The sequence below is a fragment of the Equus asinus genome, chromosome 19, assembly GCF_041296235.1.
Source record: "Equus asinus isolate D_3611 breed Donkey chromosome 19, EquAss-T2T_v2, whole genome shotgun sequence".
Taxonomy (NCBI): domain Eukaryota; kingdom Metazoa; phylum Chordata; class Mammalia; order Perissodactyla; family Equidae; genus Equus; species Equus asinus.
Window position 1 is genome coordinate 13,522,194 of NC_091808.1, and position 16,416 is coordinate 13,538,609.

General features: G+C 38.7%; 1 long non-coding RNA gene across 4 annotated transcripts in view; it reads left to right on the forward strand.

Annotated features, from left to right (window-relative positions):
• LOC106827895 (uncharacterized) overlaps positions 1–16,416 on the forward strand; it is a 76,550-nt gene that overhangs the window by 44,791 nt on the left and 15,343 nt on the right. For all 4 annotated transcript variants that reach the window (XR_011495534.1, XR_011495533.1, XR_011495532.1 and 1 more), the window contains one exon: positions 14,746–14,830. This is a non-coding gene — a long non-coding RNA (uncharacterized lncRNA). The remainder of the gene's footprint in view (positions 1–14,745; positions 14,831–16,416) is intronic.

The window sequence follows — 16,416 nt, forward strand, 5'->3', positions numbered from 1 at the left end:
GTGCATTGAAACGTCTGTCCACAAACTTTCTTATTTGAATCTGTATGATCGGTTGGCATACAATTAACACACTCCCTCCTGTCCTCCAATATACTGTTTTAAATATAGATCTAAGACAATATGATGGTTTTTTGGTTAGCAGAGCATGATGGCCAAGAGTGTGCAGACACTTGATGGAATCTGGCCCTCTAGCTGGGTGATGATAACAAGATGCTTGAATTGAGCTTGCCAAGAGGATGAGACAATATCTACCTCACGGCTGTGGGCTTTTGTGAGGCTCAAATATCTATTGGAATAGCATTTGACACATAATAAACGCTCCATAACAATTATTGTTATCACCATGTATGAATGCAGCTTTGGAAATATTGCTTTCACAGGACTGGCTACTCTTTGTTTATTTAGATCGCTCTTAAATATTACCCAGGCAAAAATGAAATTTTCTCCAGCTCCTTCAGATAGAGATTTTAGTCCTTTCTCTGTCTTCCTTACATGCTACTCACTTATCGATTGCATCACATTTCATTGTAAATATCTGTTAGGTGTATTTTGTCAGCCACTCAATAAAGAGGACCCATGTGTTCTTTTAAATCTCAGCATCGGACCCAGGTTTTGCTGGTAGATCAGTATACAATAAATGCTGGTTTGATGTAAATATTATTGAACAGAAGAAAGATATTTATTCTTTGAATTTTCCCCTGTAAAAACATCTTCTCAAGCTGTGATCTGTGGATATATCTGAGCTGGTGGGTGGTTGTGGACCATCTCACATTGTATTCAAAATTAATTATGTTTCTGTATTTTCCCAGGAAAGGGGTCTGAAGTTTCATTAACTTCCCAGGTCAGCCTGTGGCTCTAAACAGTTTGGGAACCATTAACATATAAGCTTCCTATATTTTTTCTGTGAACATCGTTTTCCAAAAATTATTAACTTTTATAGTGATAATTGCCCTGGATTACACATACTTTAGACGTTTCCATCCTTTTTTTCTTGTTTCTTCAGTTTTGTGCAATATCTGTTGCCTAAAGAAATGCAAGCACCTTCTGTGAACATTATAAATGCAACATCTACCCATGAGACTCCAATATGGTCAATCAGATTTCTTTAACAAGTTATTTGGTTCTCATGTCAGCATATAATCAGTCTTGCCAATTGAGAGATAATCAATCATCATTATATCTAGAAATATCAAACTGACTGCAACCTGTTATTTGCCTGATGTATGAAGGATAGATGTCACTTAGTGTCTCCCCTTCTCCACCCCTCCTCCTAAGAAAGGAGTGGTAAAGTGAAGCAAGTAGCAAAATAGAAGTTTAGGTGATTTCTAGCATATGTGGTATTTTAATGATTTCCTGTTTAAATGCACTTGGTCTTCATCAGCTATTTAAACCTGCGGAAGAAAGAGAAAAATTTAGATTTGTTTTTTTTAAATGACGAATATAAGATTTCTATTAATTATATTGTATTCATTAGAGTGAAGGTTGAGTTGATGTTACTATGGTTCAACAAAATAGAATTTCATTTTGTGTCTGTCTCTTAATGGTATAGGGTAGGAAGGACTTCCTACCCAGGATGTCATGCCCTGGACGGTGAGGCAGATCTGACATCTTCAACATGTAGATTCCAGGGATGCCATCTCATTCTCATCTTCAGCTAGCAGAATGAAAAGTGAGGAGCAATTCCAGAGCAAAAGTTTTCCAGGCAAGTGAGGCAGGAATTGCACATTTCACATCTGCTCATACTCCATTGATGAGAACTTAGTGACACAGCCACCTCTAACTACCAAAAGACAGAAAGATAGAGTATACCTGAGCAGCTGAGCACCCAGACACACCGTATTACTCTAGAAGAAGCGAAACAGATTTTTATTGACAAGTAGTCTCTGTGGGATGTGTAGAATTAGAATTTAGACCCATGGATCAACATTGGACAAAACCAATTGCTTTTGGGACCTGATGAGTAGTTTGTTTGTTTCTCTTTCTTCTGGAGGCATTTGGTAATCTTGACTACTGTAAATTCAAAATAGTCTCATTGTCTGAGAGGAATGTGAAAGCTGCTTAAGGAAATTAACAGAACATAGGTTTGGGTTTCAGCAAGATGGACAAAAAAGAATGACCAGAGCCCAGAGATAAGTCAGTCTCTTTTGGGCGAGATAGATGATCATGAAAGATCTAGGCACAAGGTGACAGAGAGGATAAGAGGGCTCCGACAGGAAGCAGTAGGGATGCAGGCACAGAGCTCAGCGCTGAGAGGCACATTTCGTCAGCTCCTGCAAAATCTAGGAAGGCCAGGCAGGCAGCTGGAGGTGAGAACTAGAGGAACAGGCAGAAACTTAGTTCTGGAAAATAATGCATGGCTACTAGAATCCCGATATATGACCACCAAGAAAAAAGCAAGAGTCTCATTTGTTACAATCAGGATGAAAAGAAAGACCTAGATCAGCAATAGCAGAGATTAATACAGTGTGGCCCAGAAAAACATGTAAGTTCATGTTAGTTATTATTCTTAGGGGCTTAATAAGGTCCCACAGGCTAAGGTAAGTTAAACCTGCTGGTGTCATTGAAAGAAACCCAGCTGCAGATTTGAGGAGCTGCAAGGGGCCAAGGAGCTAAGCCATCTTAGCTTCTTGAATAAAACTCTAATCTCTGGCTTAATTTGAATAATGAGTGGTTGCTTTTGACAGAAAGGCAAAGGGTATCAATTAGGAAAACAATCAAATTTTAAAAGATTTCTAAGCATCAAATGGTGCTGGAACAACTAGACAACCATAAGCAGAAAAATGAATCTAGACGCAAACCTTACACCCTTCATAAAAATTAACTTAACATGGGTCACAGTCCCAAATTTAAAATGCAAAACTATAAAACTTCTAGGAGATAACATATGAGAAAACTTAGATGACCTTGGGCATGGCAATGACTTTTTAGATACACCAAAGGCAGGATCCATGAAAGAAATAATTAATAAGCTGGAATTTATTAAAATTAAAAAATTCTTCTCTGGGAAAGACAATCTCAAGAGAATGAGAAGACAAGCCACAGACTCAGAGAAAATATTTGCAAAAGGCCTGTATATTAAAGGACTGTTATCCAAAATATACAAAGAACTTTTAAAACTCAACAATAAGAAAGTGAACAACACAACAAAAAATTACGCCAAACACCTTAACAGACAACTCCCAAAAGAAGATATACAGATGGAAAATAAGCATATGAAAAGATGCTCTGCATCATATGTCATTAGGGAAATCAAAATTAAAACAACAGTGAGATACCACTACATACCAATTAGAATGGCTAAAAATTCAAAGCACTGACAACACCAAATGTTGGTGAGGATATGAAGAACAGGAACTCTCATTATTGCTGGTGGGAAGGCAAAATGGTAAGACCATTTTGGACAACAGTTTGGCAGTTTCTTACAAAACAAAACATACTCCTACCATAAGATCCAACAGTCACACTCCTTGGTATTTATCCAAATTAATTGAAAACGTATGTCCACACAAAAACATGCACAGGGGTGCTTACAGCAGGCTTATTCATAATTGCCAAAACTTGGAAGCAACCAAGATGTCCTTCAATAGGTCAGTGGATAAATAAACCATGGTGCATCCAGACAATGAAATATTCAGTGCTTAAAAAAAAGAGCTACCAAGTCATGAAAAGACATGGAGGAAACTTAAACACATATTACTAAGTGAAAGAAGCCAATCTGAAAAAGCTATATACTGTATGATCCCATCCAAATGACATTCTGGAAAAGGCAAAACTAAGGACACAGTAAAAAGATCAGAGATTGCCGGGGGAGGGGCAGGGAAGAATGACAAGGCAGAGCACAGAAGATTTTTAGGGCAGTGAAAATACTCTATATGATACCATAATGATGGGTACATGTCATTATACATTTGTCAAAATCCATAAAGTGTACAACATCAAGAATGAACTGTAATGTAAACTGTAGCCTTTGTGTGATTGTGTTGTATCAATATAGATTCATCAATTGTATCGAATGTACCACTCTGGTTGGGGATATTGATAATGGGGGAGGCTATGCATGTGCAAGGGTAGGGGGTATATGGGAAATCTCTGTACCTTCACTTCAATTTTGCTGTGACCCTAAAATGGCTGTAAAAATAAAGTCTTAATAAAAGAACAATTAAAAAAAGATTTCTAAGGAAGGAGAAGAAAATGACAGTAAGTGTTGAGGTTTTGTTATAAAAATCAGTGATGGATACAGAGTTTCAGTTGGAGAAGACAAAAATGTTCTGGAGATGGATGTTGCTAATGGTTGCACAAGAATATGAATGTACTTAACGTCACAGACTATACACTTAAAAATGGTTATGTTATGTCTATTGTATCAAAATAAAAACAATTTTTACAAATGTAATAAATAAATAGAGTTTAGAAGAAATTATGGTGGATGTTTTAAAAAAATTTGTATATGTCAATTGTTGACATTTAGTAAGTTAAAGAACATAGCTCTCTATGGGCCCATTAATGTTTAATATAAATATTTAACCAGTTTACTCATATCTGAGACCAATTATTGGATCATGAAGTTTTCATTGTTTAAGTTAAAGCATGTAAAAAAAGTAAAGTAATGCAGAGAAAAAAGAATCCATGAGCCTGTGATACTCAGGAGAGTAACAAGGAGCTCAGCTCAGGAAACATGCTCCATGAGAGCCTCTGTTCTGCATGGGCTTTGCAACTGGCCACCCTGACCAGCTCCTGCCTCCTACTGCGTGTTCTCTTAATACTGTGCTTGGGAACAGAAATTAGATGTACAATAGTGCCCCCCTTATCAGTGGGGGATATATTCCAAGACCCTCAGTGGATGCCTGAAACCTGGGAGAGTACCAAACCCTGTATATACTGTTTTTACCTATACATACTTATTTGAGGTGCGACAGCAAAACTAGCACTAATTTCTTTTTCCTTCTTCACAATTTCATGGATAGAAGATTCATTCTTACTGTAAATCTTATCAACTTCAGCATACAGTATTTTTCCTTTCCTTATTAAGTCAAGAACGTTCACCTTTTCACTTAAAAGAAGTATGTTATGGCTTCTCTTTGACATATCTAAATTGCCAGCACCACTATTCTTGCACTTTGGGGTCATTATCAAGTAAAATAAGGGTTACTTGAACACAAGCATCGTGATACCAGGACAGTTGATCTGATAACCAAGAGGACTACTAAGCAACTGATGGGCAGGTGGCGGATTCAAGGTGGGTACACTGAAAGAAGGGTTCCTGTCCTGGGCGGGATGGAGCAGAACAGCGAGAGACTTCATCAGCCTACTCAGAACAGTGTTCAGTTTAAAACTTGTGAATTGTTCATTTCTGGAATTTTCCATTTAATATTTTCGGACTGCATTAACCACAGCTAACTGAAATGACTGCAAGCGAAATTGCAGTAGAGGGGACTGTGGCATAGCCATCTTCTCGCACACCTGTTACCAAAGCAAGCACAAAGATGTTTATGTATTTTTAAATGCTAGAGACTGCAGATAAAGAGACAAGAAGGAAACACACCTGACCTCACCTCCCCTTGTGCATCCACACCTCTGGTAGGCAGGCTCAGAGATGGCCCCTGAAGACTCCCGCCTCTTGGTACTCACACCCTTGTGTCTTTCTCTCCCCTTGAATAGCGACTGGACCTACGACTTGTTCCAAATGAATCAAATATGGCAAAAGTGCTGGGATGAAACTACAAAGATTAGGCCACAAAAAGATTGTGACCTCTGTCCCAGGCATTCCTTCTTACTGCCTTGCTGCCTTGTTGTGAAAGAGCCATATGGAGCTGCTAAGTCATGAGCTGCTCTATGGAGAGGACCACATGGCAGGGAGCCAGATGTCTACCACCAGTCAACTGCCAGTGAGGAAGCGAGGTCTGCCAATAGCCAGGAGAGGGAGCTTGGGAATGGATCCTCCCTGCAGCCTCTCCTGATACCTCCACTGGCATCCAGTTAAGTCACATCCGTATGCTTACCTACAGAAACTCTGAGATAAGAAGCGTTTGTTGCTTTAAGCCACTAAGGTTGGAGAAATTTTTTTCGCAGTAATAGATAACTACTACACACCTGGACAGAGCATATCAGTGATTCTCAAGCAAGGCAGGGTGAGAAACGCTCTGCTTATCAAAATGGTGCTAAGGCAAAGATGTCCAGCGGCCCACCAAAATCTGTGATCATCTTCTCCAGGGCAGGATTGCTGGAAACAGCTGACAAACAAGAGACTACATTTTCCAGCCCCACCTCCACTGCTTCGCTCATATGCCGTGCCATGTGACTAGTTCTCACCACTGGAGCATGTGTGGGAACAATGTGTGGCACTTTCAGGGCTTGAGGTGGGCACAGATGTGGCGTCTCTACCCTTTCTGTGCATCTTCTGGCTGGATCCCTGAATGAGTACGAAGAGCAGGGCCGACTTGCTCATTGAGGACAGAAACATTTGTTCTCAATTATTAGGAACAGAACATCTGTTCTGCATACGAAATGAACTCTCAGTGGGTTAAGCCACGAAAATGTTGGGGCTTGCAGTTTTTTGTTACAGCAGCTAGCGTTACTCTAAATAATACGGGGAAACAGGAGCATAGCTTAAAAAATTCAAATGAGACACATTCCACATGGAGAACGTCGACATATTCAGCAGTGTCTAAAGGTCAAAATCAAATGCATTTGTATTTCTGAGCAACACTCAGGTTCTCTGAGGTAGGCGTGGCCTCTAGAGTAAAGCAAAGAGAGTGGATAGTATGGCATGGATTAGCATTGGTGATCTCTCTAAATCCATCATCACCACATCGTCAGGAGGTAGCGGAGAAACAAAAAGCTTTGTGAAGTTCTTGTTTATTTCTATTTTCTCACTACCAAACTCTTGTTAAGTATAGGAGAACGTGGGCGGTTTAGTATTTTGAACTGATTCACAGAAGACCAAAAGGGGAGAGAGAGAGAGAAAGAGAGAGGGAAAGAGAGAGAATTTGTGTAGGGAGAGAGTTTGGGCAAATATTCCTCTATTTTAACAAGACTGGACATCTCATAAACTGTTTCTGGAAAACCCTAAAATGGAGATTCAACATGGAGCTTCAGAGCTTTTGAATTCCTTAACATTTTCTACAAAATGTCAATGTTTACACACTGACATGTTTTTCTGGGATTGATGACCCTGCAACTGTTTAAGAACCACTTCTCTAAAGTTACTTTGGTCATATTATTTGGGACATTTTGATTTAATCTTGTTCTTGCCAATTTTTTTCATCTCCTTAAAAGTTATTACCAAGGAGAAATTTTATAAAAGCCAGATGAAGAATGTGCTTTTAAAAGTGTGTTTGAACAATGTGTTTGAACAATGCTCGTTCTGTCTCCATGTTGCTTTCTTAGATTATAAACTTGATTAAAAGAGAAACCATGCCTTTCTTGGAAGCTTTCTTTTATCACAATACCCCACACCGAGTCCTATGTAGGATGGAGCATAAAATGTGATTGGTTCCTGCTGACGCTTTGTCTAATCAAGTTCACTTAAGAGTCAACAGACATACTAGAAATAAAATGTATTTTCTATTCCACTGCCTAGTTAATAAACTTTGACAGACACATGCAATTATTTTCAATGTAGGGAGACAAAACGATGGATGAGAGGAAACAACCGATAAGATGTTTTTGATTTAAATAGGGAAGCTAATCTTATATAATGGATGTATTGTACACAGGAGCTGGAAGGCGACTGTGATGACTCTTTTATCCCAGTGTAGAGTGGACTATTTAAAAGTAGGGTCGAGTATGGTGATTTAAGTCAGGTCTTCTGTGCATATTGCATGTTAATAATGCTGGTCTTAATCTAGATTTTGCTCCACAGCCCTGGATAGTTTCTACTATGCCAAATAGGCCTGAGGAAGGCCAGAACAAACAGGACTATTGGTATGATTTCACTACCAGCTTAACCAAAGTCTCCTTTCTTCTGGAGTGAATAAATGACACATTTTCTGGTGATTACCAGATAAATAATGTGAAAATTAACCACTATTGTTACTTTAAGGTTCTTGAAGAAGATAACAAAAAAGAATGAATATACCTGGCTGGAAATTCTAGTAAAAATCCATGAAAATAAGTTAGTTACTAATCACTTTTTATTAGTGGATTTTTTTTAAAAGTAGTGCTTTATGAAAAAAGTAATTCTACCACTTCCTTGCTTTGGGAGGACCAAATTTATTAAGTTGATTGGCTTGGAGATGAGAGAGCCTTAAAGAGATCACGAAGGCTAAGTTTGGAATTCTGATCTCTCTAGATCTGGTACCTGATTCCAGATGTAACAGCAAGAATTTAGGTTGAACAAGATGCCAGTGATTTTCGAGGAACCTACTTGTAAAATTTGACATGCAGAGGAGTGATGGGGAAATGGGGAAACCAGGATGATGTTTCTTTTGTCTGCTTCATGTCAGTGACTAAGCTTGACTACTGAAAACATCACAGTAAAGAGGAAGATCTTGATTGCACGATAGGCCTTATGAAACACGGGGCACCAGCAACTCAGTTCTGGGGTGTAGATACAAAGTGTGACAGAGTTGAAGAGAAACACAACTCCTCCTGTCTGACAAGACTGCACCGTGATTCGGGTGGTGCAAAGAGGACTGAAGAGGAGACAGGGCCTCTTGGCATCTTGCTTATTTACAGTCTGGAGATGCCCTGGGAGACAGCATCCCTGGCAGGCGAGCAGTGTGCCCAGTGAAGTCACCTCCAGCCACATCCTGAAGTGGCTGGCAGGCAGTGGATGTCTAAAAGAAGGCCAGCTCAGAAGAGCAGGAAGAGGTTTTCACCTAAGTATATGTGAAACACCCTAGAGAATGGGAGAAGCAGGACAGATAGGGGTGAGATCTCAGGCAACAACCCTCACAGAGCGCTCCTTATGGATTATGTGCTGCCTTAAGGCAGAGGGCTGGGCTCTGAGACCCCCTCACTCATCTGTCAAGTCAGCCGTTGTCTCAGGGCCTCCTGGCACTTGGTGAACAGACAAAGCAACTCAGTTAGGTCAAGGACAGTCCTCTGAAGGAAGCCGCAAGCGTGAGTCCTTAGGAGCAAGGCCCTCAGAAGCTGGGGGAGGGCACATGGAAACAGTAAAAGGGACTTGAGGGGATCTGGATAAAGCTCCACCAGCATTTGCTACAGCATCTTACCCAGAAATAGCTGGGGCTGACTTTACAGAAAATAATTTGAAAGCTGAGAACCTGTAGGCCTATAGGCAAAGGTTATTTAACATATATGTGACTGCAATGTTAGTGTTTACATGACCTCCTTTATAATTGCACAGTGTTGAAGGCTTGATGGATTCCACATAAATCAAAGAATTTTGGAGTTGGAAGGGACCTCCTGGACCAACTAGTGAGAATTTTCCTTTCCCATTTTTTAGCAAAAATACTGAAGGACAAAGAAAGATAAATGATTTGCCAAAAGCTGGATTTTGACTAGTGGCAAAGCTGGGATTAAAATTCACGTATTCTTATCTCAGTCCAATTTTTTTCAATTACGCAAGATACATTATTATACAAGACACACTATAATACAGAAAAATTTTGTAATTTGAGGATTTGCAATTCTTGCCCTGAAAATGTGCCAAGGATGCTGTGCTCTCCTTCATTCAGCATGATGGAGCTTTGGCATCATGGACTAATGAATCTCATATTTGGTCTATTGTTGTTCATATTATTATATTATTTAATATTATCCTTAATATGAACTACTTTAATATCCATCTACATTAACTTGTGTCTATCACCCTCATTCTGCAGCACCAGAAATTTGAGATTTGTATTTTTCTCTTGTCTTGTCAGAAGAAAGAATGCCATGTTCCCTTATCCTCCCAGGGCCAGTTTCACCTAGAATAAATCCCTGTTTTTTCTTTTTGGAAAATTGGGCAGCCCATCTTTGACTGTCTGGCCCATTGCCTTCTTAAGCTCTAATAGAGATTGTTACATGGCTCATCAAACTTTACTTCCCTCAAAAGCAGATGATAGAAGGTGACACAGTGATGCCTTCTGTGATCATATGTGGAAGAGAGAGAAAAAGTAATGGCTTAGGAGGCCTTAGGTTGATCATGGGCAATCCTACAATGCAGCTGTGGCTTCAGGTATTAAGGCCAATGGGCTGCTCCACGAGCAGAGCGCTACTCCACGCAATGCAGAGTGATGACAGAGCCCAGAATGCTCTGGGCCATGGCCAAGGAGGAAAGGCAAGTAGAATAGCAAAAATAATCCTGCTGAGTGACCCTGACTGCCTGGTGCAGAGCCACATGCCTTTCAAGGTGAGCCTGGCTTTTCCCTGCCCCAGTTATCATGTGGGCAGAGAGGGTGTTCTCCGTGGTGTCCAAACTATTCTTAGGCCTGATTCAAAGGGAACATATGAAGTCACAGAAAGTAGGTTTGGATATAGGACACTTATTTGAATTCCAAATTCTAGGACATTATCATTTAGATCTGTCATGCCTCAGTTTACCCATTTTACAGGGTAGTTCATATTCTTAAATGAAAAAAAAAAAAACTATGCCAGAACATTATACACAGCACACATGTCTATTTACAGACATACATATAGGGCTTGCTGGAGACTGGGAAAAAGTCAAGTGTTAGAAATGAGAAATATTAGCTCTCCTTGGGGAGAGTGACAATTTTCTGAATTTCCCTCTGTAGCTTCTTTGTTTTTCTCTCTATTCCCTCACTCCCTCAGCCACAATTTTTTGCACTGAATGCTGCATTCATTTTCGTATTTTAGTTATTTTTTAAAGTAGAACACATCTAAAGTCTTCTCTTTATTAAAGACTGGGGAAATGAATTTTCTCTCTAACGATCATCTGGAATTATCAACAAAAGTATAGATCCTCAGTACATTCTGTTAGTACAGGTAGTTTTAGAATACAGTTTAGGATATGTTTCATGGAAATAATTAAAATTAAATAAAGTGTTGGGGCTTGAAATGGTCACATTCAGTTATCTGGAAAATCCAATTTTGTAGCACACTTTGATTCTATGCCATGACAGGTAGATGAGATAATACTGTAATTGAATTAAAATGTCTACTGTCAATTTAGAAATAATAGGATTTAAAAAAGATAATACCATTAGAAGAAAATAGAGATACATATTCAAGAAGTAAAAGCCAAGAGAAGACTGAGAGTGCATATAGAAAAATGCAACTTCTTAATTCTGAGAAACAGCCAGTCAGACTTGACCTAGTATATTTCAGAGACATTCAGGAGGTGGCCGCTCTCCAGCATTCTGACGAGAATACCTTGGACAGCGAACATCAATGTAGGGCATGTCATCATCAGCAAGAGCCAACTGCAAGGATTTCAGGGAAACCCTGAGACTGTTGGGATGGTTTATGATAACCTTCAAAGGAACTGAGAAGGTCTCACTTACCTGGTATTTCAGGCTGGCCCAGTATTTAAGTTGTACTTTTACAAGTGACCTTTTCTAAACAAAGAAACAAACAAAAATGAACAAAACAAATCCTTACATACTTTTCCTTTTGATATGGCTCCAGGCACTAATTTGATTATTGACATATTGTCTTTGGTAGCCAAATGTAGTTAGACTCTTTCTTGCAGTTAATATGACTATCATACAATGCGCATAACAATGTAATATGAAAATTCCAGTGAACTGTATATATTAAAAATAACTCAGTAAACACTTAGTAGATGCTACTTGCCTATGTCAAGGCCATTTTTTTCTTTTCCCTTGATCACAATGTAGTTTGGGCATCCATTCTTCCTTCATTTGATTCCGAGTCTACCTCTAAAATTAGACCCTGGGGCCAGCCTGGTGCATAGTGTATTAAGTTCACCCACTCCGCTTCTATGGCTGGGTTTGCAGGTTCTGATCCTGGGTGCAGACCTACTCAACTCATCAGCCATGCTGTAGAGGCATCCCACAAAATACAGGAATATTGGCACAGATGTTATCTCAGAGCCAATCTTCCTCACCACCACCAACAAAAAAGTAGACCCTGACTTGTCCAAGATGGTGTTTTTCTAACTGAGGGTTGCAACCATTCATAGATAATAAAATCAGAGTAGTGGATTACAGTATCCTTTTTCAAATGATGCAGAATAGGAATATCAGAGTGTTTCACGTTAAGTGAAGGTAAGAAAAATTTCATAGAAGTTTTTTTAAACAATTGTGTTTACCTATGTACTAAGCTTTGATGTAAAAACATATTTTTATTGTGGGCCACAGTCAAAAAGTTTGAAAACAATTGGTGTGAACCAATTATTACCATCCTGTTTCCCTTGTGATCGGCTTATTTGTGGATGTGCAACAGAATTTTGAAAAATGAGCTTTGAGGGGAAGTTTTCTAATTGTTGTTCAGAAAAGTTTGTCCTTGCATTATAGGAATCAAAAGGCAAGAGACAATCCCATTTCTTCCTCTATGTGTTTTCAAGTGTGGATATGATAACCCAGAAGTACTGCCATACCTTGCAAACACAAGGTGAGCTGGCCTTTGCAAGAGCCACCCTCTTGAGTATGACAGAGCTGAAAGATGGAATGAACCTGGCTTTGATGTCATTGAGCTGCCAAGTGTACTCTGATGCTTCTTTATCCTTAAACTTCTTGGTCTAAGATAATACAGTTTTTGTTTTTTAAAGATTTTATTTTTTTCCTTTTTCTCCCCAAAGCGCCCCAGTACATAGTTATATATTCCTTGTTGTGGGTCCTTCTAGTTGTGGCATGTGGGACGCTGCCTCAGCGTGGTTTGATGAGCAGTGCCATGTCCACACCCAGGATTCGAACCAACGAAACACTGGGCCGCCTGCAGCGGAGCGCGCGAACTTAACCACTCGGCCACGGGGCCAGCCCCTAAGATAATACAGTTTTGAGACTAAGCCACCTGGCTTTTGGGTTTCAATTTTTTACAGGTGAATAAATCCTAAGTGATGTAAATACCATCCTACATTTTGGTACAAAGATTGAGCCTATGACTAGTTTATTCAATAAATTATATAATAAGTGACTATTATACGTAAGGTTCTAAAGTGCTGGGCATATAGCTGTGAAGATTATAAATAAGGCCCCTGCCCTCCATACTTTGTATTGCAGTGATGTAGACAAGTAATAAATAATGAAACAAATAAATGCATTTAGATTATGATTGATCTTTTAAAGGATTAATTCTCTAAAGGAAATAAATAGAACGATGTGATAGAGTGATTAATTTGGTTAACAAGTGCTTCTTTAAATGGGATGAAAACGTTTCTGAAGAGGAAGAGGCATTGGAGCTGAGGCTTGAAAGAGAAGTTGGGCATGGGAAGGGTGAGGGAAAGATCACACAAAGAGGATAATACTAGTTATACACTGGATTGCTAGAAGAGTGTACCCACATACGTTTTCTATTTTTGAACATTCAATTCTGGGAAGTTTGAAACCATGGTAAATCTTGGTAAGAACTTTAATATCTCCTGGAATGTACACTTCCAGATACTAGAATTTACTGGATTATCCCTTGCTAGACTGATTATCCCTTATTACTGGATTATCCCTTATTAGAACTGAGCCCTGCTCTCTGAGCAGCCAGCTCAGCACCTGGATATTGGAAGGGCTCAATGTTGGTTGAATAAATGAATTAACAAACGAAAACTACTGGGGATTTCATCCACCTGATAATGACTGGTAGCTTGTGGAAGAGTCAAAGTCCCTGAGAAGGCGTATTCAGTTTACCATAGTCCACTTCTGGGAGAGTGTGTTATCTAACCATAGACAAAAATTCAGAGATATGGTTATGCAATTTCCTCTTCATGATTCCCACCTAAGCTGCATTACTGCATAGAAAAATAGTTTGACAAAACCCATACCAAACATTAATGATAGATATCACTGGGTTAGGAGATGTTTTTGGTGATTTATATGAATTTAATTTCACTTTATCTCTATTTCTGATTTTATATAATTAGAATATATAAGAATATTAAACTTTCAGAGATATCAATTCTGTGTTAGGAAAGGATCTTGTGCATTGAGTGACTCACTAATCCCTGATAACCACTTCTGGAAAAATTTCTCCTGATCCCCACTTCTTCTTTCCTGTGTCTGAATAATTGATCGCTCTTAGGAGTCACCATTGTATACGTAATGTGCAATTCTGAGATGACAATGACCAAGTTTATTGTGGCCTTATATTGGCTTGTGTCCCTCACTAAATTGTAAAACCTTTCAATACAAGATGTACGTTTTATTGTATTTTTACTCCAGTGTATACCATAGGGCAAGGATATGCTGAGATCTCAATAAATCAAAATGAAAAAGGATGAAAATCAAATTCCCTGTAGAACCAAATTGTTTTATTTTTATGCTGTTGACTGAACCTCACCATCTGCTCTGTTCTTTCTCATCTCCATTATTGCTACAATTTCCTATTTTCCCTGACTCTCCCTCCTCCGGCCTAACCACCACTCATCACTCTTAATATTATTGTCCAATGTAGTAGGGCTTTAGAGTTGGAAGTTTCAGTTTTAGCTGTAATGTTTATTGACACTGTGATCTTTAGCAAATTCCATAACCTCTGAGTCATGAGATTATTGGAAGAGTGAATTTTAAAACCTAAATACTTACCATAGTGAAAGACAAATAAATATAGCTGTGTGATAAGATTATTCCATTTCTTACTTTAAACATTTTATAATTCTCATTGTTACGTATTTTTTTCTCTCATTCTCCATTTCCTATGTCAAATTTCATGATGAAACTTCCAAAGTCCTCCATGTCTGAAGTCTCACCTGAGTGTGGCCCTTCCACATGGGACGCTCTGTTCTTCTTCAGTTCTGCCTGAAACCAAATGGGTAAGTCTATCGAATTTTTGGATCTAATTGGCAGGTCCACCTGGGCGATAGACCAAAGCTATGTTCTCTAACCTGATCTTTATCAGTAATAAAAATGATATTGTGGTTCCTTTTAAAAATTTTTTCCACTTTTTCAGATGTAAGATAGGGAAAAATATTAGTGTTTATTGAAGACTTTTTGAAGCCCTCCACAATATCATTTGCTATTTACCTGGAGTGGTGACACATGTGTTAGAGCATCACCTTCCCACAGATAATAATTATCTGAAGCTCTGTTTAAAAAAATAAAAAGACAGATTCCTTTGTCCCAATTCAGACCTATGAATCAGAATTTCTAGAAGAGGCCCAATAGCCTTTTATTAACGTGTATTCCAGGGGAGCTTTGTTTTCAGGGAAGGTTTGGGAAACACCAAATTATCATATTTGATATTCACATCAAAGTGGATCAAAGAAAGTTTCTTATAAGGAAAAGGGATGAAAACTATATCAAGAACTGTGAAAGGTCGCAGATTTTATCCCACTTCCAAGCTAACAAGTTAACCTTCCACAGTTTTATCTATGCTGGCAGAAAACAGAAGACTCCTGGCTCAGAGATAAAGGGCAGTTTATTACTCACAGCAGTAGGAGTAGCAAAAGTGTCAGAATTTTCTCCTGTTGGTTCCCTAAGCTTCAATTTGCATGGAGTGATACAAAGAAAGCTGTGATATACATGTGCAGGTAGAAAGTTATAATACAGAAGAACCCTACGTTTGCTCCAGAAGACATTCTCTCTGTCTTCCTAGGCTGTTTGCTATACAAACATCCTAGAAAAGATAGGCTGGAACAAAACCAATCAGTGCCTCTGCTCACAAGATGTGTAGAAACACACCACCTGTAGAGAACTGCCAACAAGCTGAACTGTGACATTTCAAGCAAGAGGAATAGCTTAAATAACGTCCAGAGAGAGGAAAGGATGAACAATATAAAGACAACAGCAGTAAGTGCTTGAGTTTTGCAGGAGACTGTAATAAATATGAATCATGTTTAAGTCCAGTAAATTGAATAATTCCTATGCAGAGCTTCTGATGGCTGAATTTAGTTCCTACTTCTATGGCTTCCAACAGAGCAAAAGGTACCAAGGAAGTAAGGCCGCGCTAGCTACCTTAAAAATCCATGAGCAAAAGTAAGTACCTCTGTACTCAGGTTTGACAGATGTGTGGCTCTTCAGCAATTGTTTGGCAATTCAGTACACCACATACAGCATCCCTGGAGCTAAATTACATCACACAAATTTCAGAAGTATGATGATAAATGGTGAGAAGGAATCAGAAAATGAGTAATACTAATAACAATAGAAATATATAATTGCAATATTTACCAAATTAAGTTTAACTTTTAGAAATTAATAACCGTTAAACAACTCCACTATAAAAAGCAGAAGTCTGGATCTCATGAAATTTCGTTTTGTTTTCTAGCTGGGGTACAATATTATAAATAAATTAACTAGCCTTTTTTGTGTCTCATTCTCGGAAGTCTCTTACTTAGAAACCTAAATGCTTCCAGTTTTGTTTCATTGATATCTTTCTTCTTCATCTCTGTTTACTTCA